The 27,202-nt window shown below is 39.7% G+C and overlaps 1 protein-coding gene across 4 annotated transcripts in view; it reads right to left on the bottom strand.

Annotated features, from left to right (window-relative positions):
• Positions 1-27,202, bottom strand: part of LOC137278408 (probable G-protein coupled receptor 139) — a 63,694-nt gene that overhangs the window by 14,173 nt on the left and 22,319 nt on the right. For 2 of the 4 annotated variants that reach the window (XM_067810713.1, XM_067810712.1), the window contains exon 2: positions 11,142-11,217. The gene's annotated coding sequence lies outside the window, so the exon portion shown is untranslated. Of the gene's footprint in view, positions 1-2,898; positions 2,924-11,141; positions 11,356-27,202 lie in introns of those variants that run through there. The other 2 variants (XM_067810711.1, XM_067810715.1) reach the window with 2 other exon arrangements.

The following is a 27,202-nucleotide window of genomic DNA, read 5'->3' as shown; positions in this document are numbered from 1 at the left end:
TTATACCCAAGGAATCTAACTTAACTTCGGCGTGATGATCAACCGCTTTAATGTAACAGTTGGAGAATCATGCATATTAGTTTAACTTGTATGTTCCCGAATAATATATCGTGTTTGAAGTAATTGCCTGCATGGGCTATTATGTGTGTCACAATTAACATTCGACAATATTTTTATCGCAAAGGAAGAATGGTTTAGGTGGATTGATGTGTGCAATGCTCTGTGTCGTTAATGCGTTGGAGCACATGACGTCATCAATTCATCATTGCCGTGCATCAGGACCACGGGTCAATACGGTGTACCGAGTCGTTATAAACCTGACGCCCTTTCCTGCAATCGTTGTAGCAGCATACTACAATTTAGTAATGGCAATACTAAACCAGAAACATCTACAAGAAGAACGCTACATCTGAGGCCGACTGCAACAAGCGATTTTGCATGTCTTCCTTTTCCGCAAAGAGATGTGTCACCAACTCACTACGTCTAACTAGAAATACCCTTTCGCGGCTGCTTCTGTGACCATAGAGGCATTTCAGGTAACAGACTCCGTATTCTGTGCACGGAGCCCTATGATCGTATCGTCGTATGAGTTTGCAGTACACACAATCTCTAAACAGTTAGTGGTGATTGGCATGGCTCGATTTGGAGATGTTCTTGAAGGTCTGTATCGTGACAGTCGAGTATGATAACCTGTGGGTATTAAGTAGACACTACATTAAGACACAAAATAACAGTCTGTATAGACTGTCTGGCTATATTTGTAATACTACACAGGGCCATAGAACAAAGAGACTTTATTGCGTGACGCTGTTTCAGTTTCAGACAACCGTCGGAATCATTTGACACTGGTGTTTTTGTGATGTTATTTATGTATACACGTCTCGCAATGTAAATGAAATATGTTCTCTCTGAAGCCTGGTCTGCCACGCAGAGAGATAACATGTCAACATGATGGATCATTACGTCAATGAGTTTATATATATAAACTCTACGCTTCAGGTAAATACAAAATAATAACGTAAATGAAGACAGACAAGTCTGTTTCTGTCTGTGACATTGGTAATTCGTTCATAGGTGAATATGGATACTGAAAAGGCTATTTTCAACAAATACAAGTATATAAACCCGATTAGGTTACACCATTCACTGAAGTATTCACGGCTCCTTCGAACAAATGATTGTTGTGTATACATGCACTGATATAAGATATGTTCTTGGGCTCTGAGGAGAAGCAAATTGATATTATCTAGCACTTCCGTTTCCAAAGGTTTTGAAAAGAGCGTTTTATGTAGGTTCTAATTCATTGGTGAACAAGACAATGTTTGAAGTTGATAAATAATTTATATTTTAAAGACAATGAAACGCAACATGGCGCTACACCTGAAGTGAAATGCTGTTACTTGTCTAGTTCTCATCACGCGCTATGAATCCATGGCAGACATATATAATTTATCTCCTGACGGAAGACAAACCACTTGGGGCTCTAGGTTCTTAATCCTGGCACAGACGTTACCAACTGTGAGGATCAAATTTCTGTAATTAGGCCCTCGGGCATCACGTCTTCGTGTGTATATATGATAAAACATCTTGTAAGACAATAATAAGCATTTGTGTGGAACAGGTTTCCAATAATTTCACCGACCTAAAACTAATGATCAACAACTTCTTGTCAGTTGCCTGTGTTACGGATTTGTAGCCTTTCGCAATGGCAGTAATCAATGATGAACCAATGGGTGTACAACAGTTCTATTTTCATGACAGGAAATTCTACATGTAGGTCAGCGGACAGTCGTTCATGAGGGCACCTTGTTCTTTGTGATAACATAGCTACACATTGTGTTATGCACCAATAAGTATTGTCTTTGAAACCTGTGCATGTCTAAATTCATTGCAGATTTACTAATTCACTAACATTTGACACACACAAAGTACACTGTTCCTTACTGACAGATTTACGTTGTGGCTAGATTTGTGAAAAGGGTCAGGCAGAACATCAATGCAGCTCACATACAGACCCATGGAAATGGCTTGCACAGCTAGACGATTTCACTGATTTCTCTCATACCGTTAACCATATTACCTACTTGACATTCCGTAATAAATGTAACCTTTAAATAAAAACCTTTCAACGGCGAGCCTTCTAGCCAACAGTATGGCACATCTTGGTTTGTTATATCGTTAAGGCGTTAGTATATCAGATAAAACATAACGCGATGACATATATAGTGCATAGTTGATGACTAATTTCATTTTTCTCACCGTGATAATATTTACTGGCAGTAATTACAACCCAGATAGATGCTGTTTACTTTAACGATGTTTGCAATTCCTGTCATATTGACAAGAGAATGATATAATGAAACAAATAACATTGTGCAGGATTCTTTGGGAAAGTATCACTAGCTGGCATTCATCGACATACGCATATACATGCTTCTATATTTATATATTTAATTATTGAAAGACATATCCAGTGACAGACGTTAGTGTACAGTGTTCAATTATGCATAATCTACAAGCCTAGTGACATTTATTATAAAGAAAATCAATGAAGTTATCACTGTTGTTAGAATACCGGTTTTTCAAGAACATTTTGTGTGGTTAATTTGACTTTCATTTCTTTTGTCGGCGTTGTCGGTGTAAACATCGCAACCTATTCATCACATCCCAACGCACCATATGCCAACGTGCACGCACAGCATAAAGGTAAATAACAGTACAGTAGGCATGGCTGGTAATAAAATGAAGCATATCTAGTTAAGAAAAACACTTCAGCATGCGTTCATAGAAAATTTAGCTTACATTCCAAAATAAATGGAATATATGAAAATATGTATTCATATTGTCTCAGCTTATTCGATAGGTATATCATCCATATTGCATAAATGTGTTACATACCACTTGCATGTAGCTGACGCGAATCCTCCTCACATTCCCGGACATACATCCACAGGTAGGTAATACAGTATTTCACTATCAGTTCTTCGTGGTTTAGTTAAAAGACGCAGAAACCTCATGAACATAACCGTTGTTCTCTGATGAGGCCAGGCATTATTGCAACGGAGCAACAGCTTGAAGAACAGACGTTTATTGTGATTGGCCCAACCATCTCTCTCCAATGTCGAATGTTGGTCATGAATAAAAGTAATATTGACTCGCCACAGTCAATGTGCGCAGAAATAATAATATTGTATACTCTACTGTAGGTTTATTGGAGTGAGTCGTTATTGCTAAGAATATCCTGTATAATATTGTGTGAGTAATGCATATGGATTGTAGACACAATGGCTATCGTGTTAGTGTGGTTCGCCAAGGCGCGCTAAATACAATTGCGTTTATTCCTAATGCAGAATGTTAACAAACCTAACCACTTTGCCATGTGCCATTCTAACATTGTGTTGTTGAAAAATTTATCATTTCTCCCCCCCCCCCCCCCCTCACACAATCACTACAGACAACCTTCCAAGATATTATATGTATTACGTTAGAAGTTACGTTACGTTATAACAAACGGTGACGAAAGACGAAACAATTGCTGAATTGTACTTATTAGGGATCGACGTATCTGTATATATATCTGTATACATCAGTTGCCTAAACTTAATGAGTCTGCTTGCTTGTCGCGGCATGCCTTCAGTTTGCCCGCCAGAGAAACTGCCATTTATCAAGGGGAAATCACTCTAGTCTGAGAGACCCAACGTGTTTAGTTAGCTTGTCCTGTCATAACGTTGGAGAATGATGAAAAGGATGTAGAAAATGAAAATGAAACAAATGGGGCACAGAAGAGTTCTGCCACATCTCAGATATGGAAACTATGAAAAACTGTGTCCCAGTTTATATCGGCAAAGTTGCTCTAGCTACGTCCCAATCAGACACTGGTTTATTATCTTTGACTATTGTTTCCCTGTGTTTCATCAGAGTTCCAATGCTTAATTGCCAGGACACCGCCACCGGTGCAAATATGACAGAATGACCTATCTCATATCTTCCGTATCTCTGTTTTGATATATCACATAGAACTGTTGTCTTCGAGCTGAGACGTGGCTACATGGGCATCAAAATATGGACTTGCTGAAGATGACATGGAACCTGAATCACATAGCGGCCATGATTTGTTTGCAAAATTAATAACACAGCTCAATACAACACCTTCGTAAATATTTTACTGAAACATGGTCCATATGGACTCACTGTAGCCTCCTATTGATGCAATATAAGACATATGACTTGATTGATATCGATACGTGAAACTGTTAGGCGAACACTTGCCATATATGGTATGTGAACATATGCTCCGGACATCGAAAACTGTCGCACGTGGACTTGTCGGTGTTTACGGAACTGGTTTCTGTCACATGATGTGCGTAGGATCTTCAAGCGCTCCAAGGGATATAACTCTATGGGGTTCGCTTAAAAAAAATGTTCGGTCTGTGGAAGGCTTGAGAGTCGATTTAATGCAACGCTGTATTAATTCCTTCGAACTTGATTATTTTATTTGAATGAAATATTAATACGTAAGTTCTTTTTGGAATAAATTACATGATAGCTTCCCTAAGGGCTGATAGTATTATAGAGGGATGCATTATTTATTTTTGGAGAAATGTAGTGTCATATAGTGCCTTACAGGGAACGCAATTCTGTAATGATGTGTCGATGCATCAAACCATTAACACGTACGTTTGTGTCATATTGCAACGGTTTTGCCAATAACATAGCTGTGAAGCTCTTCCATCATGTCATAACTCTCTCGCTCGTGTATCACATCGTAACTCTCTCACCCTTCCGTCATATCGTGATGCCACAGCTGAAGGTTCCTGCTTTGGACTTCAAGGAATTAAGGTGTAATTCACGATTGGCCTGCGGGGGTTTTAAACATGTAAACATTATTATTTCTGGATTTTATTGAATGAAACTTTGATTAAGACCTTCTCTATTATCGACAGGGTGTTTATCAGGATAAACAAGCCTTGATACCTTATTAAGGAATGCCAACATTGGTGTTCAGTGACGACCATGTGCACAAGTATCGACGACTGGCGAAACAGATCACACTAGCTAACAGCTATCGCAGTCTCTTATTTCATTAAATGTCGATAAGTTCCGCGTAGAGATATATTACAGATCACCTTCTCCGTAAGAGGATACGAAAAATACGAGTATAACCTGAAAGCAAACTGTTGTTTCACTGTTGCGATTCAATGCTCCCCGATCCATTTGGGGCTTCCTATGTAATTAGACAATCAATTATGTTGAGGTATGGTAAATCAGATCAGAGTGGATGTGTTTGGTTGTAGTTCTGAGCATTGCATGTAATTAAACCTTTCCCGCAGGAGGCAAATGCGGAGGTGGAGTTAAAGGTACAGGTCGGCGGCCATAAGGATTTGTTAATGCTTCCATCGAGTTGTCGTGTTTCATGGCCAGAACAAACGCAACTGAATATGTTAAAACAAGACTATGCGAATATTTATGTTGTACATTTATGTATTTATTGCTTGCCACACTTTGTACAACAGTTGAAAATTAACATGCCGTTATTAATGAGGCATGGTATTGCCATATGGTATGGTATTGCCATTAGCTATAGTATAAAAACAGTTAACGTGAGTTCTAAATGGTGGAAGAGCAGTATAGGCATAAATGCACCTGTAGTTCTTCGCATCGTTAAACCGATACCACGCTTTTGTTTGGACAACTGTTAACAGTTTTGTTTGCGACCACTAGTGATCGACAAGGACTGACGCAGATCTCAGATTTTTATTTTACCAGTTTGGTGAAAACGGTGAGATTAGGAATGGTGTAGACGAAACCAAAACAATCCTGGCGAACAGGGATGCGAATCCATAACAGGTTTCATATGACTGGGGCGATATATATAGCTGGCCCCTCAGTAACCCCACAAAAATACATGCTGTAATTACAAGTGGTCCATATATATCTTTCATGCCATCTCATGCCATCATTTCAGTCTTAATGTCTACTGAAGGGGAAGCCTGGTGATTAAAATGTTCGCTCGTTACGCCGAAGACCCGAGTTCGATTCCCCTCAAGGGTACAGTATATGAGACTCATACGTGTGGCCTCCGCCATGATCTGACTGGAATATTACGAAAAGCGGCGTAAAACCATTCTCACTCAATTAACGTCCACTGTTATGTATTCCTATGTACACTCTTTGTCACGTGTATATACACAGTGGTTGCATCTCATTGATTATATCTTAACAACTGCATTAGAAGGAACGGACTTAGAAGGCACAATGAACTAACTAACACACTTATAAAAGGTTCATATATTCCTCCCTCCCCAAGGTATGGCTTTGACATACCTTAACTGAACTTAGAATATCAAGTGATCCCGGTATTTGATGAATCTATACCAGCAGGATCCAGCTCAAAGGAGGAAAGCTAAAATCGTGTTAAACTGCGATGTCGGTAAAACACTCTCGTCGCCAATCTTATCCTTGCGGATTAATTTTGGTTTAGTTTCTGTCATGGTTCAACAGGTGTTGGCATTAAGCAAATCAAATACGTATCTGGTTGATCAGGTTACTCGACAGAAAAGTCTACTTATACACTGAATGAAATATTATAATATAAGCTGGCGCGGAATGGCACTTTGATCGATTCCTTGAATCGGTCATCGTGGCATCTGTGATAAGTTTAGTTCCGCATGTATCAGTCTAGTCAAGCTCCACCAACTGCGATAATGTGCATATTACCAGCTAATGTGGCGAAAGAAGCATATACGTCCCCGGTGACAGTCTGGTCACAGCTAAACAAAGTGCCGAGGAGGATTAAGACGGCTATAAATTGACCCTAAATTGACGAAATTTGTAACCTTTGACAAACTGTTAGTTCCACAAGTGGAAAGAAGAAATATTCTGGATCCTCAACATCACGCTACTCACAAACATATGGTTAACTTTATTTTCAAGGTTTTATTTTTCTCAACTTCTACCAAAGTTAGTACACGAGTGAAGTGAAATATGCACTAAGATGGCGTTGGAAAGGCGCTAGTACATACTCGATACAGGATAATATAACATACATACATACATACATACATACATACATACATACATACATACATACATACATACATGTTATTTCCTGTCCTATTATGATGTTGCTGGAGATTGGAGAGTCCCAAGAAAAAATGATGCATTCAACGAGACGAGGCTAGGCCGCTTTAAACAGAATGTATCTACATGTACTTTTCAGAAAGTCTTTGTATGGATGTACATGCACCGAAGAGATATACAGTCACTACCGTTGGCATTGGTATGATTCTAACCCACACAGAATGGTATTGTCTGACAAAGGAAAAGAAATGTTTGCATTGCCCATGTTTGAATGAACGTATCAATGGTTACAATAACAGTGACTGAATAACATATAAGTGATCTTGACAAAAACACGAGTCTATGGTGAAAATGTTACCTATTTCAACATGTCTGAAAGACTCTCACAACAGAAACCGGTGTCACTGTTGAATGTTTCAAGAAACATGTAAAGCCGTGTCTGAGCAACTTCCGCGAACGTCGTGTCACGATTACAATATTCCAAATAACACTCGGTTCTAAGCAGGACACTGCACATGTCCAAAATGAAAATCTCCATCTGAGATCCCATCGGCGTTACCGGTAGGTATAGCAATGGCCCCTGAGAACGCCCTGCACTACAGCGCTGCAGCTAAGCCTTCCCCACACTGGCTATCCTGATTCTATCACACCATTAACAATCTGCCATGCAGCCCCTGACACCAGCAGATACTGGGATCACCAAGCAGTCTTTGGGAAGCTGTCTGAAGAGAACAGAGAGCAAGAGACAGAGTGCATCGCTCACAACCACGGATGATAAATGAGGACTAACCTTTACGTCAGACTGGTCCTAATATGATGATGTCAAATAAAGAGATGAGACGCGAGATAATTCTTTGACGCTCTGTGCATTTTTTTCTGAGGGGCGTTTGTCTTTTTAGGATCATCAGAATTAACGGTGACGTCCAGATGATTGTCTTGAACGATTTGCTGACCTGTAAAATGCTGCCCTCGTAGGATGTTATTAACGATGTGTTATGATTGGTGCATATACACATATATTGCCAATTATATAACTAATTTATATATGAATAATATTGCAATTAAAATATATAACTGAATAAAAATATATGTATACTAATAGTTTCTGAATTCCCTATTTTGACTGAAACGATACCCTCCCAAAAAGTATTTGGGGTGAACATTTGACTACAGTTAGCAAATGTTTGTGATGGGTGTCAGTGGTGGGTCGAGGTTTTCGCGAAGACCTGGTATCAACATTGTGTCATAATGATTCGTTCGTTGTGGTCTGTTTAATCTGGTGAGAGAGGGATATATATATATATATATATATATATATATATATAGAGAGAGAGAGAGAGAGAGAGAGAGAGAGAGAGAAAGAGAAAGAAAGATATAGAGAGTGAGCGAGTTCAGCCATATCGAGACGAGGACATATTTTGCATTACAATAGAAGATGTGTCTATCATTTAATAAAAATATCGACAAAGGACAACTAGAAAATCACAATTACAAAATACCGCTATTGGGACAATGCAATATATAAACAGGTTGGAGATCGCCAACTGAAAGGAGACCACCTAACTAGGATCCATGGGAGCGAGCGAGCGAGCGAGCAAGAGAGGGAGAGAGAGAGAGAGAGAGACACGGAGAGGTAGCGGGTGGGTGAGTTACAGTTGATTAACTTAAGCCTGCTTCGCAAAATCCAATTTTCCAAGACCACTTGATCATAGCTGGGACTAAACTGACCATTATTTCCAGTTGTCAAACGCCCATTCCTTACGGATTACAACATGCACCTCTATGCTGTGGTAAGTAACTGACCTCCTAAAGTAGGGTAACAATGCTGATACGAGGCTTCTTAGTCTCAGGAAACTGCACTGTTACATGTATTGGGCAGTTGTTCAATAAATGTAACGTATGGAATATAATGGATGTTGTATTTTGTATGATCGATCTCGACGGAGTTAGAAAACTGAATGAAACTTAAATCCTATTTTACAACGCTCTTATCGATCCTAAATACCAATTAATTTCTACTTTAAGAAACGTATTATTCTTGGCAACTAAAAACAACAGCGGGATTAAGTATGAAACAGAACGTACAAGTACACTGCCAGTGTGGATTAATATAAGCAAACAAAATTAGAAATGCTACACACAGTTTTCTTCTTGTACCAAGTGCCAAGGGGCAATGGTATGACGTCAGTTTTGAGGTGGTCTTGGCCACCGACGTGTGTAAAAGTGGAACAACCGTGAAACAACAATCACCTGCTACCAGTCACGTGCTCAGTTAGCCTCACGGGCATTATGGAATGTATGTTATGTATCGACACAAGAGACATTCTGCAAGTTGAATCAGACATCGTGCATGGCTCAATTCAAATTCGTGAGCATGTCATGAGTAGGCGAAATGCTGGACAATCCCTGGCAGCAGTTGCACGTGCCCACTAGGATTGGTTTCTTTTGTTTCCAAAGATCATGGATAATATTTCCATTCAAATAATGTCTGTTGTGTTTTTGTTTTTGTTTACGCAGTAACATTTCAGCTACATGACAGCGGTCTGCGAATGACCGAATCTCGACCAAACAATCCAGTGATCAACAGCATGAACATCGATTTACACATGGAATATGATCACATGTCAGCGATCCTAACCACTCTATCCTGTTTGTCGCTTTTTCAGGACAAACATCGATCACTGAAGACCGATTCTAACCTGGATCATCACAGGTCATTCTAAATTATGCCGCATTCCACTTTTCATCCTGCGCATTGCTACCTGGATCATAGCAGCGTGACACACATCTATGCGCATGCTACTTCTTTCGTAGGACTGAACGTTTCTAATGTCGTTCAGTATATGAGAATAACGACTCTTCCTCCAAAAAGTGCGCAAACCGTGTAACATGCAAGAGAAAGAATACTTTACAAAATTCCATACGATGTCCGTGATGTTTAGGTATAACTGATACAGACGATGACCACTGTGATATGACTGACCTAATAGAAAGACTTTTCAAAAGACATGTTTTTGTGACATATCTTACCGTCATGTAAAATGCTTTAATTTCATGGGTTAATGCCGTTTTAATACGTTTCGGTGTCATCATCCCTCCCAAGAGGGTGACAGCTCGCTACCACGGTAACCGCCAATCCCGCCGCCGTCAAGCTGTACCGCTAACAGTCGTATGAAGTCATAATGTGACGCATGCAATGAAAAGAGTTCGAAAATAATTCGATTAGCGAGGAAGTTGCGGAGATAAGAAAGCGAGTTCCACACGTCCCTACGTCCAAGTAATTGGGTGAGTTACTATTTAACATCACATCGGCAATATCTAAGCCATATCGTGACGAAAACAATTCATAATAAATTTGAAACAAATGTTGCAGAGGACAACCTGCCGACGGTGGGCAGTAAAAGTACTAGAATATCACAGAAATAAACACAAACCTAGCATGAAAGACTAAAACAATGTAATTAAAGAAGACAATACGATATAAGACATATATAAATCGCTAACAACTGGAAGTAGATCACCATACTAGGGACCACAGAGACTAACAGTACTTTTGCTGCCTGCATGGACCGTAGTTGTATTTACACTATCCCTTCCATTGCTGGCGATATTGGTGAGTTCAAGCCCATATGATAATATCAAATATTCTACGAATAAAGGTATGGTTGAGTTAAATTGACTCTGAATTTTAAGGGACTTACGGTATTATTTTCAAGAGAAGCCTGCATATAAATTTAATGGAGAGTAACTACATCAGTCGTAGTTACTGTTCGTTTAAGTACGTGGCCATTTAGTACGTGCGAACAGCCTTTGCGTGACAACTGGTATTCCGTAATACATTAACAATAATATATATACAAGCACTCCCTTTGTAAATAACACCAGTACTAACGGTACTAATTTAAACACAAAATATATAAATTGGTATGAAAACAATTATGTGTAATGAAAAGGGTATCATCTCTCTTCTAACAGCCATATGCATGTCTATTCTACCTTATCAGATACATTATTGTTTATCACACAGAACTGACCAGATACATGAAAGATGTCCAACTTACCTCAGGCCCAAACGAACAGATGAATGCTTCAACTGGATAAATATCCTTGGGATACACCTGAATTATAGTCAACCATCTGGAAAATAACGGAAAACGTTGATATATATCACGCCTTCATGTTGTTTTACATAGCAAATGTGTGATAACGTCTGTACGGCCTCCAAACAAGAGGAGTTGATAAGGAGTTCTGCCAAAATATCACCAACTGTCCAGACTCGCCCGCCACGAACTTGTTGCATTACGTTTTGGGGTGGCCGTAGCGGACTTTCGTGAGGTAAACGACCAGTTGGCGAACGGCCAACGAACGTCACGCACGCACAGCATCACCCTAGCGTAAACGATCAGGAATGTTCTCCAATTATTTGATCCTATGAGGTAGAGTGGAAACTGGACAAGGCGTTTGATTTCTCTGACACGTTCATTCTAATACACAGCATGTAATGATCTAGGCAGTGTCCAGCTGTGACCATTGAATGGGACATGTGCATTTGTCTGACCGCCGCTATCATACAAGGATGGATATGAGTGCAATGGTATCAACCGCTTCGAGGCAAGTTTCGCGTTTCCAGTACATCCGTTTGTGTGTAAATACACAAAATGACATGGTGTGGGTCAGGGTAACTTTTCAACTGAATAAACAACGTTGTGGAGGGTGGGATAAATATCCTACGCGTCTCTGGCCCGACACCTAGATAATGTGTGCCTTAGAATGTTATAATATGTGTATGCAAAAATACAGAAATACAGATACCTGTCCTTTCGATGTAAAATATATGTGTTCCGGACTGTTTCACCAATTACCACAGAGGGAGTGTAGCCTTCCATTAAATCATATGTGACAGGTATATCACGCTCAATAAATTTATTAACTTGTGAGTCATAAAACCTGTTACAAGGAGAAAGAAAGAATATAATGTAGCCTTCAGGTACAAATTTACATGGAAGAAGTATAACACGGAACGCTTGCATATATACTTGTGTGGGCTTGGATAGGCTCGAGTTTCAGAATAATGAAAATGACCAGCTAAGACCCTTGGGGAGAGATTAGACCTGCATGAGAGCCCCGATATCACGTTGGTCAGTCAGTTGGACAATAGCTCAATCCCGGTCAATCTGCGGATGAAACCGATCATTGTTTCTCCATGCTGAGTATTTCGGAGAGCACGGGTTTCTAATACCACCTAGGCTTAAGGGAATGTAGGATTTTCACCTCATGCCCCGACTGCTCAAAAGGTTTCAATGTATAATGCATGTATCCCACAAATGGGTAGATGTATAGGTAAGCGTTATGGTGGAAATAATTTAAGTTCATATTTTAGTTAATGCGAAGGATTTTCAATGCAAATACTTTAGCCCATGGAGTCCGAATGAGTTATGGTGCTTAGGCCACGCTTCAAACAACCTCACTTACCTACTTCTTGCGGTCCAGTGTAACAATATGTTTTGATTTGTGTGCAGAAGAAAACGCACTGGTGTTGTTTAAGTGATGACAGTGCCACACGGACACATTTTATCACCCCTTTTACAAAACGCACAGCGGCAAACGTGTAGTTCATGTAAATGAACACACATAACGTGGTGAATGCAAAGGACAGTCTGAGATGTTAAATATAGGGTTTCGATTTCAGTATATCCAATTTCAATATTTACATCAGTACATGATATATGAAACCCTATTTGGTAGTTTTCTGTCTTGGCGTATATTGTGTTGCTTTACATATTGGAGGCCAGTATCTATGACTGGTTCATTACGCTCGATACAAGTCAATTGTGTGGCATTTCTCTGATATAGGATGTTTTCATAGGAATGAATAATACAGACAGTTTCATCTGCTCATCTATACGATTACAAGTATCTCTAGTTCAGTCACCCAGGAGACCTTAGCTATAAACGCATCAGTGTTCTTGTCTGATACAACTAGCCAATGGGATTTCTTATAAATATGCATCCAAATTTCAAATCAGTAAAGAATGGTAAAAGACCAGTAGTTAATAGAGATAGCAGCAAAAGTCATTCGTCTGTCTCATATCACAATATTATGTTGGCAAAGATATGCCAAGAGAGAGAGAGAGAGGGGAGAGAGAGAGAGAGAGAGAGAGAGAGTGTGTGTGTGTGTATGAGAGAGAGAGAGAGAGAGGTTCCTTTGCATCTGCAAAGACTTTTGCCGCTTTAGTTATATTTATGTAACTATATATATATTTCCGAGACATAATTTGTCTGTAAAGAAGATCCTAGCCCAACTAGTATAAACTAAATGTTCTATTCCATAAACATTTCTCAAGGAAAGGCTCAAGGGCAGCGCTGTTACCGTCCCCATACACATTGACGGAAAGCATAGCCACCACTAGAAACAATTATACGTTTCAGCTGGCCCAGCCAGAGAGTCCACTAGATCTCCTCAAGTGACCTGTTCCTGAATGACATGATCAGTCCAGTGACACTATCTCATTACTGTTGCTATTGAGCATAATTCTGTGTTTTAGAGGTACGGGGTAGGCTTTGGGTTGGAGGCTGGGTCGAATGACTTCAAGAAGCATCTCCATCGATGCCATCATTATGGACAACTGAAGTCCAGACAATTCCCTGAATCACAGCAGCCGTCTCCTGACCTAAAAGAATCGGTTCGTCGTAGCGAACGTCCATTGCGATGCCCATAGTGACTTGCAGTAAATTGTTTTACCGTGAAGACGGAACCATGGGATCCACTTAATAGAAGAAATACAATATTTATATATACCCAAAGGGATACAACGCAATCAACAGACAACGATCGTCACGTCGGTGTCACATAATGTCGATGTTTCAAAATCTACATGGAAAACAGTTAATATAATAATCAATATGGTGTTTCTTTATAAACCAAATACAGTTTTGTGACCTCGTAAGAGAAACTGGAATCTTCATGCCATACACTGCACATGCATTATTCAAGCGTATATATCACTGGACTTCAGAAAATATAGCTGTTCGAGAATACCTTTGAATAAATGCAAAGAATTAATTTTCAGAATGAGCATGATTCGCCGTGGGAGTAATTTACTGTTGGCAGCTCTGTGAAAGCGTTTATAGCCAGTTGAAATGTTTCCCTAAATTATTGTACGTCATTTTGTCCTTTCGTCGAGGAAATCCATTTCTGCCATTTTAACGAGGGAGAAGGAATATTGTTGAGGTGCTTTATTGCTGACACTATCACATCCATAACGATTTGTATTTCTGGGAGCTAGGGTTACGTATGAGCATGAGAACAAATTAAATCACATTTTCACGGATTCTGGAATTAATCAATATTTTCAAGGTTTAACACATTACCTCCTTGCATTTCGTGCAGGACACCCATGTTATTTTTGCAATATTTCAGTATAAGTCTTTCTAGAACAGAGTTTTATGTGCTGTCGGGGCTATGCTTCCAGTGAAAATGTGACTTAATTTGTTTCTGAGCAAGAGATACTAAAACGGTGATTTAATGCTATTTTGGGGGAGCTGAAGCAATACAATATTCTGGATGGTTGACCAGGAGCAGGTGCAGAGATGTTTCAGAGCCACATTATACGTAGTGATACAGTTATGTCTCAGTTTAGGGTTCAGGGCTTGGATTTTCGAAGCTCTCTTACTGCTAAGATAGTCGCAAATTAATATTAATGTGTGTATCTTACGACTATCTGAGCGCTAAGAGAGCCTCGAAAATATAGGTCCTGGCCAGTATGACAGCGATTTGATAACTGCCCATGCACGTACACGAATTTCACAAATTTCGCAATGACATAGGTCGATGAAACTTCTTCGATTAGTGCCACCAACGAACAAACTGGCAAAAAAAACCTGACATGTCCTGTAAAAGACTTTGACACCAACGTTCAACAAAAATAACACTCACAGATCAGTATTTTCAGTTAACAGTCGACCCTCAACGGGAGTGCAACCTACAAAGTTTGAAAACATAAATTGTCATGGTGTTTTTGAAGTGTTTTCTTTTTTTGACGGATTATGTTTTCCAGTGAAAAAATGTGGTGGGCGAATCTCGATTCCATCATCTGCAATAGCTTTTATGTTTCTAAATGGCGAAGCATAACACTCATTCGCGCCTCTTTCATAACCTGGGACTTCAATAACAGCTCTCACTGCTATATTTAACATCTCTTTTAAGTAAAAAAGTAAGCATTTACTTTGCCAAGAAACAAGATGAACGTAACCAAGTCACTTGGGAGACTTTGGGTTCATCAAAGGTGAAATAACAGGTCATGTATATCCGACATCTTTCACGTTTATGTTGCAGTGATATGTCAATCCAAAATTTGAAATGCAAAGAAAACCTTTACGAACACTGTTTCCCCTTCTCGATGCGACGTCAACACCACTTTGCCATGACGTGTAGTCAGAGAAATCATTTATGGTACGGCGCCCAGAGTGCTATATCATTAAATTGGCCAATACATATGGAAGTTTGTGATGGAAAGCAAGCCACGTGGCATTTCTCGTCGTTCCTTGAGAGCAAAAGAGGCGCTACAGCGCCGGAGAAGCGGCGCTGAATGTTTGAACTTAATGAAACTATGGAATGGAAATAGATCAAGGTAATTACTTGTCAGACAGTTGAAATAGACAAGACCCAATTACAAACGGCACGGGAACTGATGGCCAATATTTTCATTTCATTCTGATGTTCAGAGATGATGAGGCGTTTCCAACACATCTTATAGCAGAATATACAGAACCTTTCTCCGTATATATACCTTCATCAGAACAGATACCTGAGAGTGTATGCATTATGTCGTGCTTTATGAACCATTCGTATGTCATTATTCGTACTTCGTACTTTGGTCATTTGGCGACATATCAATGAAGAAAGATGTCTCAGTTGGTAATGTCCATGTGTTTTATGTGTCCAAATGTGATATGTCAGTGTTGCAAATGTTAGTGGGCTAACGCGTTTATAATGATATATTAAGCTATTTCGAGAACATACCATCGTTAATTTCAATCTGCAAATCATCCGATCAAGGTAATTGACATGAAATAAATCCTACGTCAGACATTGTGTCAGCGAAACGGCTGTGTTGGTGTAAGTATACAACGCAGTATAGATGATTCAGTACACACATCGATTTAGAGTAATTAACTGAATTCCTATAGAGAGTGATGCCCTGCTCTGGTCAGTCTTTCGTGGTGTGAAACTGAAATCAGCCTTTTTCGCCATCCTCTATCCTTCAGAAGCTCCACCTGCGATCCGCCGATACTTAAAGATGGAGTAATCTCAGTCTGCTAAATTGATTCGGTTACACACGCAACCATTCCCAGTTTGGAAACGAAATGTGGTTGACTGTGGCAACAATGGATTGTCTTTACTAAAAGTCAGATTCGAAGTTCTCGTGGCGAAATAATTACACCCATTTGTGTCGTCGGGACATACAATGATAAAATCAATCCTTCCTAAAACCACGGGTAACATGTGATCTGTCTCCAAAACAGGAAAGTCCACATTTTTCTGAAAACATTATTAAACCTACTACGGCAGTGACCACAAGCGTTCTTAGTTTGCCACTTTACAAAGCATAAACTCTGTTGGGATTTCGCTGGAAAGGCCTCATAATATCTGACCACGGATATAGCTTTGATAGACGATCATCAGGGACTGCAAACCAAGAGTCATGGCCACAGATGGTTCTCCAATAACTCTATTACGCACAAGGCTGCATATGTACGTTCAAATCGGTGCTGACTGAAACGTAAGCCTGATTCACTCACTCACTCGTTCAGCCGTTCATTCAGAAGAGTCAGTGTTTATGTGCCACTGAAATTGCCATGTAACAAGCCCGTAATTCACTACTGCCTTTAACCGTCTCTTTACATTAGTTTATTATGTGGTATTCTTTGGGATATGGACTCGATTGAAGACTATATCTCCCCGCCATTAACGTACATGTATTTCATTACATCTTTCGCAATATGAGCGCTTCTGTCTGGAAAACATCTTACAAGTATTTAATCGTAAATGAGGTTTATTTTCTTAAGTGAAACGTTGCTCGTGCTGTACTGTACAGACGCGATTTACCATCATAACAGCGAGGACCATCTACTTGATTATACGTTAGTGAAATGATTACTACAAATATCCGGCCATTTGGAATGCGTGTCTGTCTAGCCAGCGGTTCAGAAGTCCCTGTCTTGGGGACAAGGGTTCAGAAGGGATAAGCATTCGTAGCCCTTGTTCCGCTACAGATAATGGTGGAGACTCTGCATTAACGTGATTTTCATGTCGAGAAGGAGACGGAAAGTACGAAGCTATGTTCTTGTCAAAACCAGTGCCCACTCCACTCATCATACACAAAATCTCCTTGTTTTCTAAATCAATCATGCACTCAACACAGGCCCGCCACACAAGCATCGGTGCAGTTTTCTGTCATCAATAACATGAATTGTAACAACTCGGGATAAATTTGAAAGGACTATCACCCAACGGTTTCAAATCGTTGATATGATGATAACTCAACATAACAAACGAATTGCTTTAATGACATTTCAATGTATACGTGAACCACAAAGTTAGCACAGTCTGATGTTTCCAGAACCACTTCCGAGACGATTAATTCGCACTGGATGTCGTTTTTGTCACTTGCGAGTGAAACACGGCGGGATTCAACCGGGAATGAGTTTCAACGTTTTCTCCACACCAAGAATCAAAACATGTCACTGTGTAATGAACAAAGCATTAAACAAAGCTTCTGTTGTTGTCCATTCAAAAAATGTACACGTTACACGTTCATGACACGGTACTGGTCGTTTTTAACGATTCTGATGAAGAACTGACGCAACAACTAAACTGAACAGTATCGATTAACTATTATTGGCGTAAATACCATGATATCACCAATCAATAATCATTGGCAGCTTTAATGACCAGGAAAGCATATGCAACAACACAGAATAGGCTGTAGAAGAACGTAGCGCAGACTCTTGTCGGGATTAATGCCATTTCAAAACACCACGGGCTCATAAATGCTGTTAGAAGCCATGATCGCTTCCTTCCCGTGGCGGCAGTGAGGTACAACACCTATATAAGCGTTGAAAGAGGCAATAAGCAAACAATAACTGTCTCAAAAAGTAACATGACTGCTTATACGCTCAAGAAACGGAAACATTCCAGTGCTTTGTATGACCATGCACTGATAACCAATGTTTGCGTATGAGTTAGCTAATGGTCTCCTGGAGAAAAGCATGAACAGGACATTGATTACGCATTTTCGGGCTGTAATTAAGGAAGACGCTGGTGATCTAAAGCAGTGCTTAACCCCAGCGTGATGTATGGTCAAGTCAAATTCATTCTTTTCTGGTAGACAGGGCCATAATTACGATACTAAAAGACGAATAGCAAAAACTTGTGTGAGTGGAAAGTTTATTCTAAAGGTTAAGGTTTGTTGTGGAAACCTTGTAGTCGAGGAACAGGGATAAATGAGAAATGATGAAACGACAGTAAGGGTGTAATCACATCTGAAGTAATGTTTTTTTGGGCATGGAAATAAATATCTAGTATCACACCATGTTTGGCTAAAACGCATGACACTTTTATGACATGTAGTTTATTACTTTGCTTATGGTGTTTCTTGGTGACAGTCGCCATTACGCTTGAAGAACTAGGTCGCTTACAATCCTTGTCCGAGATCTTCTGTTGCTGACATATAAGGAGACTTAAAGGGCCAGTTCAATATCTGTATTCCTAATCATAGCAAGTATAATGTGTCCCCTGCAGATCAAACGCTCTGCCGATTATTCTGAAGCGTGAAACACATCAACGGGATGCAAACGTTCTCCATCATGTCACTGACCAGTCACAGGTTCATTCACAACAACCAAATCAGTTCGTCTGCCACGTGAGTTATCTCAGTGCACCATGACAGCGCCGCCCCGATCATGATCAGGAATTGTTTCCCTGGCTTACATCTCGCCAATATGTCGCCAACTGCGATGTCCGTCATTTGTGAATCGGTAAAACCTTGATTCGTCTGTAAACATCGGTGCACAGTCCGTCTCTGGTTTCTACAAACGCCAACCTTATCTTTGGTTGACCATCTATACGTCGAGATGCATGCATCGGTTTGTAACGGTAGATACTGAAGTGACAGTGTACACAGCTCTCAGTTAATGAAAAGAAGCAGATATGAATCCATATCGTACTTCCTATTTTGTAATGAAACCCTCTAATGTGGCTGTTTTGTCTCATTCCTAAGGCTTGTAGGTCAAAATGTCACATTAACGTCATGCGTTTCGGGGTCATGACAAGGTCCTTTTGGATTCACTAAAAATACAGGACACAATATATACAACATTATGAGAAAGAAAGCGACACACACACACACACACAGAGAGAGAGAGAGAGAGAGAGAGAGAGAGAGAGATGGGCGGTTAGATAAATAGATATATGGATAGGTAAATGTACGGACGGACAGACATTCAACATGGAAAACTGACAAAGCCAACGTTTCCTTCGCTTCCACCGTTACAAAGTCATTGTAACTGTATTTTGTGTTCAAAGCGCCGGGTAATTTGCATCAGAACTACTACCGTGTCTACATTCATTTAAATAATAGTTTTACTATTATTCCATAATATACGGAAGGAGTATCATCAATTGATCAGATCGTTATCAATGCGAAGACTCAGGTTAGAATTGATCTTCATCAACCCATTGTCATAATGGGATCGCGTAGTCACACTCACATGCTTGACACATGCCATCTTATCAAAATTGCTTCGATGTTCATGCTGTTGATCACTGGATTGTCTGGTCCAGACACAATTAGGAACAGACCAACGCCTTACAAATGCAGCGTTAAACAACAACCAAAACTATTAATGCAAAAATCTGCTTCATGTTGCTGGAATTTCTCTTCAGCCACAATCGTCTCTGCGATGCCTCCCTGATATACATGAACAGCTGGACGCTGCCACATGTCAGATACGACTTCCCGATGTATGAAGGCCAAGAAACATTGCTGGAAATCATTTGCACTTTAACAAAGATTGTGCTACTGATTCAGACACTCTCTTCATTTGCGTCTACATGCATTGAGTGGAAGTACGTGTTGAACATGGATTATTTAAAACAACTTCATTTGATGAAAAGATTATTACCGTGTGTTTCCACAAAATAACTCTAATATGACTGGGATAAAAAAATATGGATTATATTCGGCATTCGCTCTCACAACTTTTATGAGACGTGATATTTACACGGAAGCACAATCAAGTAACATTATCTGTTTCCTTTCTATTTTAAGATGAGTTAATCTCTCCGAGACAAACATAGAAAACGTCAATAATTTTGAAAAATTCCAGGACTCGTATTGGCCATTAGTGTGAAATAGTGTAATAAGTTTCTATGAATATTTGTTAGGTGTAATTATTTTCAAAATGATACCGTTCTAAACTGACATTTGAGCAACTTCGTCATAGTCGATGCCATATATCACTGATGTACTTGGTATCTGAGACATGTGGATTAACGGCCTCCAATTAGATGTCTATTGTGAGGGTTTTCCATGTGTATAAGCGACCATTTCCCTAACTTGTCTAGAATGACGGAGGTCAATATTCAACGCTGGAAAACCGAGGTAATGCACCGTGTCCAAATATTGACCACTGGCCGCGAATTAACAATATTGTCTTGAAAGGATCATCGAACGTCCTTCACTGCGACTGGATTCCTTTGCTGCGCTTGATAAATCACCACGTACGTTTTAGGACTTTAAAGTGAACTTAATAAAGACATAACGAAATCATATCTTAAATATTAGCAATATCAAATATTATTTTAATAGTTTAGTGGGTTTAGTCGGCTATGTCATAAAGTTCTTGAATTTCTATCATATTAAATATTCCCTCACCTTTTTGATGAAGTGTTACAGATCTGATTTGGGTAAATCTTAGCCCTCTCATACGTGCGGAGAGGTGGAAGAAAACGTTCCATCGTTATTTATTTGATGGAGAAGAGAGCAGAGCGGACAGATTTTGCTTTGATCCACTTCCGCGTCATACCGACGTTTTCGATAGTACTTGTTGTTAATGGACCCTAGCACTCAGCAGTGAGGGGATAAAACATGGACTGGTCGGCTCCTAGTCAACATTCCTTGTTGAACAGCACAAAGGTGTCTCAATGGATTTTCACAAAACCGGTATTAGACCAGGCTAGTACAAACAGGCAGCCACATACACAAGCGCATGCGTGCAGTCATGTGTCTATGAGCATGTAATTAAACCCAATTTCACCCCATTTCACCTGACATGGAACTGACCTGAACGTGACAGATAATGTTGACGTTTGCATTACTTGCGGCGCCCAACATAGAGCAGCTATAGCCGTAGGTTACATTCCGCAAAGCGATCGTGGAATTTGGGTGATCATGAGAAAACTTGGTGAAACGGGTCATGTGTAGCTCTCACATTCGTTTGTGAAAGAGATTTAATATTGGCCCAAATTTAGGATATGAATTCAAAACAAGGACCATATATAAAAACAATATTGCCATAGAGAGAAAGTTTTAAAAAGTAGCTTAGAACGGTAAGCACGTGCGTGAACCGCCCCTTGAAGATATGGCATACACTGTTGTAATGCAACCGTTTGCCCAGGGGGAAAATGGCATTGCATCCATGGTGGCATCTTAACCAGGCAGGTCAAAGGTCCTGCTGCAGTCTGATGTACTGTCTCTAGAGAGATAGATTTTTAAACAATAATAATATGACATTGTATGGACAGTGAGGTAGTGAGTGCGTTAATATTTAATATTAACGGCAATATTCCAGCCATATCGTGACGAGAACATTCAACAATGAAAAGGACCATATATACATTATAAAACCTATCAACGAATGACAGTAAAAGAACTAGAATATCACAATTATCATTGAAAGGAAACTTAGTATCACTATCTGGACAAAATAATATAAAAACAGGATATATATCTACAGTCAGTACTCTCAGCACATGTCAAGACTTCTGGTTTCTCATCACACACACTCTCACTCTCCCCACGCTCTCTTTCACACACACGTCTGTGTGTGTTTAGTATGAGGCTTGTGTGATATTAGTTCTGTGACATTGGTTCAGACGATTATGTACAAGAATATAAACACGGTCAGTCAGTAAAGATCATCAAGGGATTCAACGACAATTACATCCGTGCAAAACCATGACCACAATACTATTGACGAACGAGAACGAATATGTTAATTTATACGAGTACGATGACTTCCTTTCTCACTAATAACCCATTAGTTAACACATCGCAAACAGAAATGAACCCGGTCCTATTTTACCTACATTCTTCTACCAGAATGTTTCACTGGATTGGTCAAAAGCTTTAGCACAGGCAAACATGATATTTTGATCTATCACGAACAGTTAAAAGCAATTTATAGCTGAAATACCCACCATCATTCGAAGGAGTTAATACAGAAGGGCATAGTGCCCGTCATAATCTTGTTCCAGTGGCATGTTGACCAGAGAGTCGCACAATAACAAACCACACAGAATTCACACCAACACAAGCAATGGACATTACAATCCGCACTATGAGATTATGGTCACCATAACACCAATGACACATTTTCCGCAGGGCACAAACGATTTTGCGCTGTCAGGGTCCAGGCGATTAAAAGGCACTCAGTTTGGTTTACTTCTGGGAATCGAATTACATTGCAGGTGCAAAACATCGTTGCAAAGGGGGTTTCCCCTGAAGGCTAATATTGACCAGTTATTGGATCACAGAACAAGCACTAGTATGATTGAGGCTTCCGGCTCGGGTATGGCTATGCCTTATGAAAGATTATTGAACGCATAGACCATTAATCTTGGTAATTTACACTCCGTTTTCCTATTCTACAGGATTTATTCCTCAAGGAGAAAGGATACAATATAGCGTCACCATAATCTCTTATTTTGGAAGTAGTTATTTAACTTCGCTTTCTAGTTATACCCTTCAGTATTATGGATTTTTTTGGATAAATGCAAATCCATCTGCAAACAATGGAATTTATAACATAAGCAAACACAGGCGCCACTAGTCTATATGTCTTTTTATCATATGAAAGATATCAATTCTTATCATTTATAGTTTCAAAAACTGATTTGTACGGACACCGGCAACTTGTCATCAGATGAAGCAAAAGTGGCCATTCGTTGAAATACACCTCAAACTGCCTGACAGTCCCTTTGATCACACAGTTGTATTATTATGAGTGCCTATTGGCATTATTGTCGAGAACATATATTTCCAGTAGCCTGCAACACCTTCGCGTGTGTAACACCCGAAAGCCAGTAATCATATTAAAGGCGTAAGTGTAACATAAAAGAGATTCGTATTTGAAGTGCAACAGTCCCCTGTGTGATTGAGTATCGTTCTGAAAGGCTGTTGAGTCCTTGACTAATCCTCACCGCGTCTTATACCGTGGCAATTATAGGAATGCCTGTACGCATTATATCATAACACCGTCGATGAAGACAGCTCATCTCTGTATGTCCTTAATACGTGGATGTTTTGGTGACGCACATCTCCTAAAAACACAATATCGGGCACCGCTAGCGGCTCTTTTTGGCTGATCCGCACAGCCATAGAGAATTTCAAGCTCACCATGATCCTTCATGACTATTAGTATTGCTTTTTGGGGCAGTATATTTTCTTAACGAGGGAATTAGCTCTCTGGCTGTCGGTGCCGCCAAGGTTATTTTCGTCACATGAAATTAACTTAGTGTATATTAATAGTACTCGACGAATTTGCTAAGGGAGATGTTTCTTTGTATTGGCTATGTGATGTCCTCTGGCTGCATTGAGAACACAGTTTGATTCATTAGGTGGTACAGCAACCAAACAACGAGTCGAAATGTAAGACATTCCAAATTACACTTTATATGATGGATTGTGTGCAGCGTGCACTTGTTCTTGCAATGCACAGAAAGAGACTGATTTGGTGAAATGGATAACGACGTTGCTTCCGCAAAGCAAAAAGTAGCCAGACACATTTGTAGACTGAATGAGCTCAGAAGTACTCCATCACATGACATCCTGAAGACAACTACATGATTAAAGGTTTGAGAAAAGAAAAATCCAAGAATGATTAAACTGTCTTGGTGCCATGATTGTAAGTCTTAAAGGCAAGATGAGCTTTGCCTGGGCGCCCGTATTCGTCGGAGGTATACACTGTGTCTTTCAATTGGACAAGAACTGAAAACGTGGCCAAGGAAGCAACGTTGGCGTCGTTTCAAACAATACACAAATTAAAAATACGACTTTAGGAAAGTGTAAACACGCATCCTCGTGTTTTCAGTCCGATGCATGTCTTTTTGAATAAAAGCACCCACAAAAAAGTTACAAATGCTAGTAAGTTCCGTTATTGTCCCTAAGATGGTTTAAAATGCCTCAGCATGAGACACTAGTTTCACTGTGTCTGGCATGGTTTCGATATGGTTTCTTGAGTATCATGCTTCTGTAATTGCGTAACTGATGTGGGTGGAAACCGTGACTGTCTTCGATATGAGGACCGGTTCCTGTAAGCATCACCTGTGACGTTATGCCATGACACCTTTCCTGACCTTGAAACTAAACATTTCCGTTCACAATTTTGCAATTTCCCCTTTATTATCGTCACATTTTGGACTTCAGAAACAAACCCATCGTTCGAAAATCCGTGCATGGTGCAGAACGGTCCTTAAAAACAAACTGATATAAACATGGCATATAGGTTTCACACACACACGCCAACACGTCCACACATGCACACACACACACACACACACACACACACATGGGAAAGATTAAGAGAACATATGAAAGTACATGTTTTCCTTTATTTAGTTCCTGAATTTCGCAGAAGAAATCTGGAAAAGAAGAAAGGAATGCATGTACTTTCATTTACTTTTCGTTTCCATGACTATATACGCGTGAAGGGTATGCAATGGTTATTCGCTACTAATGGACATTCTGTAAACGCCGATATTATATTGCATATTTTTCACAAATATGCTGAAGAAAAGAAAAAAATCACAAGTGATGAAAAACCCGACAGTTTACTCAATGATATAGTTCCAATAAATTCAAATGAACAATTTATCACGGCAGTACGAGCAGCCGCCGACATGTGTGGGAACATATTCACGAAGTTAAATGAAACAGAATGTAATTAGAACTCGCGGTTCATTTCTTTGATCAAGCATTTTATGAGTGTCTATGTTCTCCTGTCAATCCAGTCAGTTTGGAACGAGGCACTGAAGAACAGGTTCATCAAGTTTCTTCGCTGTTCACCTCTTACGCATGCACGCTCACCTGTTTCGTACAATAAAACAGACATAAATGTCGCCTGTTAATCTTCCTGCTCCTCGCAAACCTGTTAGCTTTCAACAATCCTGTAGTTTGTTGGTCATCCATGTTTGAATGGAGCACTGCACATTGTACCTTGGAGAAATCTACTTTGGGCCAACTTGTTGATATATTAGCGGATCCTAATTTGAGATATCTACTTCCAAATGGAAGTTCACCTCAAAGCAATGTAACTATGAATCAAGGGAAATCAAACAGAGTGATTTGTTTCCTCAAGGATTTGAATCATGCAAATTGAATCATATGGTTTGAGTTTAAATTAGGTAATCTAGATAATGTTTGACCAACATGAAGGGCTAGTGTTAAAGTGAAAATGACTTTGGGCCAGGCAAACTGAAGAACAATAACGGAAAATAAAAACAAAAACAAGGTGTGTCAATGTTTTAAAATCATATATGACTTTGCAAATATGTGAACAGATCAAAGTCCTTTTACAAACATGACATGTTTTCCTTGTTAACACTTCAGAGTGTGCTATGCATGAAGAAATGTTTTCTTTTATGAAGCCGTTTCATATGTTCCCTATGACAAGCTTAATGACTTCCACACGAAAATGTTGCCTCACAAAATGTTGATTTCATTTGGCTTCACAATCACAATTTCCACTCAAGGACACACTCAATCGAAGACTAAGATGCAACTAAAATATTTATTAGAGAAGCCATGTGATTATCAAAACACCATTAGCAGGATCAGATGTAAAGACGAGGTTCTCAGTGCATCGGTGCCTACTCGGAGCTACCAGTTGTATTTTCATAGAGTATTACGTGCCTAGCTATTAATCGAACCTATGGGAAGATGTTTGTGGACACACATCATCATAACTGTCAGATATAAGTTCTGTCAGTTGTCGTAGATGACAAACAGCGCAAATGAAGTGACTGTCGTAGGTCATTAAAAGTGTTTTTAACTTGGTGTTAAAATATGTTTATCCCAGCGCCAATAATGCTTGCATGCAATGAAGTTGGATGAAACAGATCTGCGTATCGTTTAGCACCCTTGTTTAAAATTATGTGGATCATTCAAGTGCTTAGTTGTTAAAGCGTGTTCTCTTTGCGCCAATCACGTTGCGCCGTGTTCAATCCCCAACACAGTCTCAATGTGTTAAGCCCGATTCTGGTGTGTCCTTTCGTTATGTTACTGGAGTAATGCCAAGAGCGCTTTAAAACCAGACGATTTGTGCATCGGTTGGCACTCTTGTTTAGAAATATGTGGATCGTTCAAGTGCAGGGGTTGTGAGGTAGCTTAGTAGTCAAAGCGTTTTCTCGTTACGCCAAAGACTTGGGTTCAGCTCCAAACACGGGTTCAGTGTGTGAAGCCGTGAGATTGCTGGAATAATGCTAAAAGCTATGTAAAGCCATACTCATTCACTCAACCATTCAAGTACAAAATTCTTGCAGAGTGTGTGGGTGGTGTGTCCTGGTGTTGTGGGTGCACATCAGTGGATCAGGAACACTTGTCTTCACTGACAATATGAAACAGTGAATCAATGCCAGTTTCCGCTTCGTCAGTTTCCAATCGTTCTGCAACTAACGATACTATAGTTGCATTCAAGGTCAAATGAAACACTATGCCAATATCAGGGTTAATGCTGATACCAGTGACGGAAATACTCTAGTATCCGCGTTACTGGACACAATTTATACACAGGTCTGTAAAACAAGACGAGTTTTTAAAATGTGGGATTAACGGATACTGCT

The sequence above is a fragment of the Haliotis asinina genome, chromosome 3, assembly GCF_037392515.1.
Source record: "Haliotis asinina isolate JCU_RB_2024 chromosome 3, JCU_Hal_asi_v2, whole genome shotgun sequence".
NCBI classification, from domain to species: Eukaryota; Metazoa; Mollusca; class Gastropoda; order Lepetellida; family Haliotidae; genus Haliotis; species Haliotis asinina.
The sequence above is the reverse complement of the archived record's forward strand: the minus strand, read 5'-3'. Positions and strand labels throughout refer to the sequence as shown.